Source organism: Camellia sinensis, chromosome 4 (assembly GCF_055761805.1).
Source record: "Camellia sinensis isolate YWXY chromosome 4, ASM5576180v1, whole genome shotgun sequence".
Taxonomy (NCBI): Eukaryota; Viridiplantae; Streptophyta; class Magnoliopsida; order Ericales; family Theaceae; genus Camellia; species Camellia sinensis.
In genome coordinates, this window is record NC_138964.1 from 122,138,901 (window position 1) to 122,145,631 (window position 6,731).

Consider the following 6,731-nt stretch of genomic DNA (forward strand, 5'->3'; position numbering starts at 1 on the left):
ATGCTCATGCATTTGCCCATGAATAAGGCATGAAACACAACTCTCAAATGCAATCAAAGAGTGACATGCATGAGGATATGGCAATGCTATATGCTCTAAAATCAAGTGTTAAATGATGCCAAATCACATAAACACACAAGTACAGCATACGAAAGGCCCTAAGGCACAAGGCTACTAAGAGGAACTACACAAGAAGCATGCAATACATGGCACAAATGATTGAACCAACCATAGACAAAGCTCAATTAGGTCAAAACAAAGACCAAAACATGCTGGGATGGGAGCTCAAAAGCCTAGACAAGCATGCATACTCATTGGCCCATAAGCAAGGCACAAAGGCATAACTCTTAAAAATATTCAAAGAGTGAGAGAATTGAGAACATGGCAATGCTATATGCTCTGAAATAGCATGTTAAATGATGCCATGGCAAGCAAGCATCTCAAACAAGGCATGCTAGAGGCATCAAAACACAAGGCTAGTCAAGCCCATTGCACTATAGTTATACAATACTGTCACGACCCAAACCCGCCCATATGGGTTTAGCACCGTAACCGGCCAGTAATCGGAGATTACCGAAGGCCTGCTTAACAGAAAAACAGAAATACAGAGTACAGGGGCTGGCGGAAGCCAAAACAGTAATTAAAAGATGTCCAATGAGCTGTGACAGTCTGTATGCAAAAAAACTTTTCATAACATTTTCACATGGGATACAAAAGAAGTACATACATACATTATTTACAGACATTCAGGTTAGGGACCGAGTCCCCATCATAACAGTACAGTACAATTATTATTCAGTTTATACATAACAGAGACAGATAGGGTGAATCTGAGACACCCCAAAAGCAGCCCTAGCTTGAACAGATCTGGAACCTCGAAGTGAGGCACAAAGGTTGGCTTGACAAAACAAGGACTCAGCCTGACGCTTTAGCAACGGTCTGATGCCTGAACACCTACATATATATATATATGAGTAGTGAGCTAAAGCCTAGTAAATAACGAATGCGTAAAGATATTAAGAATGAGTGTCCTTTCATGTATGTAAAACAGTCATTTAAATAGTATATCAGTTACTCAATCATAACAGTCATAAGCGGTACATCCAATAGCAAACAGTACAGTAGGTCTTAACAGACCGAACAGTCAGTTGATGGCCATCATAACAGTAAATAGTAGTGGTTCCAACATGGGAACCGACAGAGATCTCTGTAACAGTAGCAGTAACAGTAAATGCCATGGATGCCAAGAATACAGTTCGCAATTAGGACAAACATTCATTCAGTAAACAGTGATATTTCATAAAGCAGTTCAGTCATTTGTTCAGAAAGTAATTTCAATTGAACATATCTTTACAACATTGTTACTCACAGAGTTCTGGGCTACTGATAGGCTAGTGAGCGTCCTCAGATGCCAACCCTACACAGTTACAGGATGAACACACACTAAGCTACACAGTTGGGAAGATAATAACTTAATCCCTAATTTGCCTCGGTGCGGTTCTACATCAATATCCTCATTAAGATGCCTTAAACTAGGCCTAAGAATACCTAGAATGGAATGAGGATACAAAGATGCACTTTAAAAACATTTTCAGAATTTTCAAAAAACAGAGGTCCCGTTCGAGCGTGGATTTCCCCGCTCGAGCGGACATGCAAACAAAAGGCTACGCTCGAGCGTAAACTTTCCCGCTCGAGCGGACTGCAAAAGTACTGGATGTGCGAAAATCACGCTTGATGGGCGCTCGACACCCGCTCAAGCGTGTGACACAAGTCCTCGCTCAAGCGTGCAAAACCCCGCTCGAGCGGACTGCAAACACAACAAAAGTGTTGGAAACGCGAATTTCCCGCTCAAGCGCCACTTACCCCGCTCGAGCGGGAGTCTAAAATCTGGAATTTTCAGATTTGAACCTCAAGTTCAAAATCAAGTTTCAATATACCAAATTCGATCCTTTTGGGCTAATTTTCTGGAAAACACTTCAAAATTCATAATATAACATGATTCAAAGGTCAATTGTAAAAATCAAGGCCCAAAGGTGAGTCAATTAAATCCATTTTCAAACCAAACTTCAAGAACATAAATTAAGTGTAATATGTATGGATTTAAACAACTTCAAGGCTTCAAATACTTGCTGCAAAGAGCCAATTCCTTCAAAATCAAGATGAATACATGGACTATACTCAAGATATGAACATACAAGAAGCAATTTCATGATAACAACCTCCAAACTCACAAATGTGCACATGCATGCATGATACAAGCTTCAATTCAATAATCTTAACTAATTCTTGACTCAATTCACTAAACTTCCATGAACCATGCAAAATATGACTTAATTTAACAATTAAGAGGATAAATTCCATACCTAGGTTCCACAATTACAAGAATAATAGCTCAATTATGCAATCAACCTTCAAATCTTCCAATTCTCTAAGCAATTCTCTAGATAAAGCCAAATTTCTACCTCTCTCTCTCTAGTCGGTTTGCTCTAGGAAGGTTGAACAAGAATGATGTATCAAAGGCTCTAAACAATGTTTGTAGGTAGTGGCCCACTAATGGCAAAAAGGTAAATAAGCCAATTTATGTAATTTAACATTATTTAATCTAATTTAATCATACCAAATCAAATTTCGATTAAACATACCATTAAATAACATAATTTCCAATTAGTACAAATCATCAATCAATTTCAAATTCGGTTGCCGATAAGGCCTTCAATTTGCAGTTTAAACATAAAAAATGAATAGATCATTTAACAGTCAAACAAATAGATTTGCATTTAAGCTAATAAACACAATCAATCAGTTCAGGATTTCAATCAATTCAATTACTAATCATGATCAGTCTCAGTTTAGCAGTAATCAGTAATGTTATCAGTGAACAGTAGTGAGGGTTGTCACAAATACATGAACCATATGGCCAAGACAACCCAAAATAGTCCTAGAGCATGTCAAATTAAGGCCAAAAACATGTTGTAGTAGAGCCAACACATGTTAGGATTAGAGGCATGAAGCATGGAGCATGCAAGGCTAAATTGCAAGATTACACTACAAGTGTAGAAAGAAAATGAGGGATGCTCTAACCAACCAAAAACGGAGTTGTATCATATGGTAGCCCAAATGCTTAGGCATGCGTGCATACAAGTTAGCTCATATTTAAGGCATAAAGCACAACCTTCCAAAAGCATTGAAAAAGTGAAAGATATGAGGGCATGGAAGTGAAACATGCTCTGAAATCACATATCAAATGATGATAAATCATGTGAATAGTCCAAGCAATGCATGCTAGTGACCTGGAAACTCAAAACTAGTGAGCAAGATTGCACTATGGCTATACAAAGAAAGACATGCATGACCAAAACAACTTAAAATAGAGCTTAAGCATGGAAAAACATGAAGAAAATCTTGCTGGAGTGGAGGCAAAAACATGCTAGAATGATGGTCCAAAGCATGATGTATGTTAAGGCTAGTGAGTGGAATTGCACTACAAGTGCAAGGAGCAAACCACAAGTGGCCAAACCAACCAAAAACAGAGTTAAGGCATGTTAAATAATGACCAAAAACATGCTGAAATGGAACCAATACATGCTAGAAAGGTGAGCTAAAACCTTAAGCATACAAGGCTAGTTTGCAAGGATTACACTACAAGTGTATAAAGCAGGCAAGGGTGGCCTAAACTAAGCCAAAACAGAGGTATGCCATACTGAAATAAGGCCAAAAATACGCTGAGTTGAGGCCAAAACAAGTTTAACAAACATGCTACTTTGATGAGCCACCAACACAAGCATACAAGAAGAGGATGGGGGACAACCCCATCCTATTTGGGGCCTCAAAACACCCTTTCCACCACTGAAATTTCTCTGGAATTTAATGGTGAAGAGGCCAAATAAAGGTGATCACAAAGGCCTAAAGTGATGGCACAAAACAAGGCAAAACAAGGCACACAAGAGGGTAGAACACCCTCAACACCAAAGAGGCCTTAAACAAATATTTCAAACACTTGAAAATGAAGTTTTTTTCAGTTGAAAGTTAAGCCTAAAATATCATGCAAATAGGGCCAAAGACTCAATCAAAAACAAAGTTTTAAGGGGTTAGTTTCTTACCCTTGAAGAACAAGGACAAAACATCAACTCCAGCAACTTTTTTAGACCAAAAGCAATCCAAAAACACCAAAACCAGCTTCAAGGTGCCTCAGCTCCAAAGCAAAGGTGTTTCACTAGGTGTTTGTGTGCAAAAGTGTGAAGAAACTACACTTTTAAGCACAAATATAGAGAGAAAGGAAGAAGTATAGAGATAGATGATATGTATAGCCCTCAGCCAATTTTTCTAAACCTGGAGAAGGAGAGAGAGCCTCCCTCTTATAGAAAACCAAGCTTCAAGCTTGTTGAACAAGCTAAGGGCTTCAAGCAATCCCTCCATACACGTGTATGGAGGATGTTCTCTGTGCTCACCAGCTGTCACAGTTGGCACCAAAATATTTACAAAAAAAAGCAGAAAAGCTGCCGACCAGTTAAGGTGGTCGGCCGACCACCTCAACTGGTCGACCGACCAGAAAAAGTGGTCTGCAAGGACAAAAAGTGGTCGGTAAGGGGGGAAAGGCGGTCTGCACAGAGAAGGGAAGGTGGTGGCATGGCTGCGAACCACTTTAGGTGGTCCACAGACCATCCACCCTAGCTGGCCGACCAGAAAACTGGCTGGCAGGGAAGAAAAGTGGTCTATAGGGGGAGAAACTGGTCTACACCCCTGTGCCACCCTCCAGGCAAGGGAAAACAAGGTTTGGTTCAAAACCAAACCAAAAAGGAAGCAAGACAAGAGTCCGCAAGGCGAGGCACTCAGCCGGAAGCCTCGAAAACTAGTCTACGGGCACAAAAAGGTGGTCTACGAGAGGGAAAGGTGGTCTACGGCCACAAAAAGTGGTCTACAAACCTCTGTTTCCTTCTAGGCAAAGGCAACAAGGCATGGTCCAAAAACGAGGTCAAGAGGAGAAAGTTAAGAGGTTCCGAGACAAGGCGCACAACCGAAGGCTCTGGAAATCGAAAACTAGCCTACAAGAGGGAAAAGTAGTCTATGACTACGAAAAGTGGCCTACAGGCCTCTCTCTCCCTTCAGGTAAGGTGAACAAGGCATGGTCCACAAGCCAAGCCAAAACACAAAGAGTTCAGAAGCTCGGAGGCAAGGCCCTCAGCCGAAAACTTCGGAAACTCGAAACAAGCACAAACATGCGCAATCATCAAGCGCTCAATCGATGACGTTTACACCAGCTTGCTATCAAGTCGTTAATTGCAATGGACTTGTACCTGTACCTGTTAAGGAGTTACTAAGACCAGTCGGAAACCAGATTCTTGAAGAATTAGGCAGGCTTAGAAGAACGCAACCAAATGAGCGGGTATGTTTGTTATCTGAGTTCAAAAAGCAAAGACCACTAGTGTTCACAGATAAACCTGACTCAAGAATCACTGAGAGCTAGATCCGTCAAGTAGAAAAGATTTTGGAAACCATAGGTATTACTGTACATACAGACAAGATCGCCTTAGCAAGTTACCAGCTAGAAGGAGAAACGGATCATTAGTGGTCCTTGATGAAAGATTCTCGAGACACGACAAACATGACTAGGGCTCAGTTCAAAGAGCTATTTCTAAGAAAATATTTCCTAAATACAATTAGGCAAGAGTGAATTTAGCAATTTCAAACTTTAGAACAGGGTGAGATGACGGTGACTCAGTATGTGGCCAAGTTTGAAGAGCTGGCACGATACGTGATCTAATACGTCACAGATGAGAGAGAGAAAGCACGATTATTCGAGTGGGGTTTAGACTCTATCATCAGAGGCAAAGTGTTACCCTTGTGCCTTTCTGCATTTGCTGATGTGGTGGATACAACATTAGATGTAAAAAAGGAGTGGGCAGACTCAAAAAGGACCTAGATGACGAAGACGAAGAAAAGGGGTCTGTAGACGCGCCCGAACGTCCCGGGAAAATCTCGTTTTGTTCATTGGGCTTACTACAGTTCGGACTCAATGTCACGGTTCTTAATCTGATCTCACAAAGTGCAATGCGAGATTGATAGATCACCAAAGAGTCCAAATCCGACAAATCGTTTTTGAAAACTGATTTTTGTAAAGAAATGCCAAACATGGACTGCTTTGCCAGATATAGAGTCGCCACCTAAATGTTTTATTTTGGAAAATTTAAGAAACCCTGACTCGCGCCTAAGGCCACGTGTCCGTCATCACCAAAGTTGCATCGGCTTGGGAACTTGGGTACGAGAGGGGAAGGTCATGCAATGAGCACCCCCGCTCGCCGGATCAAAGATCGGCCTTTAGTAACATGATATCTTATTTTTGAAAACACATGCGTTCTTATTCTGGTTTATTAGCCTAGAATTACTATGTGATGCGCACAACATACAAGTATAGACTGGATCGCCTAAGTTGGAACAAAACATCTCATGTTTGTTTTTGAAAGCGGTTTGCTACTCGCAAGTAGGCTAAAATGCGGATTTTTCCACCTTTAAGTGGGCTTGGAAAATATGGTGATTCGCCACTCTCAAGTGGGCTAAAAACTCGTAATCAATGAATTGTTCCAATTCAAGTAATCCAACCTCCACCCATAGGCATTCAGGCAGTTATATCACATAAGCAGTTAGCCTCATGGTAAGCATGCTGTCATGGCAGTCACTCACACACATGTAAAGATGCTAAAGCATAAACACTTACCAAGTACTCCGAGCCAAAA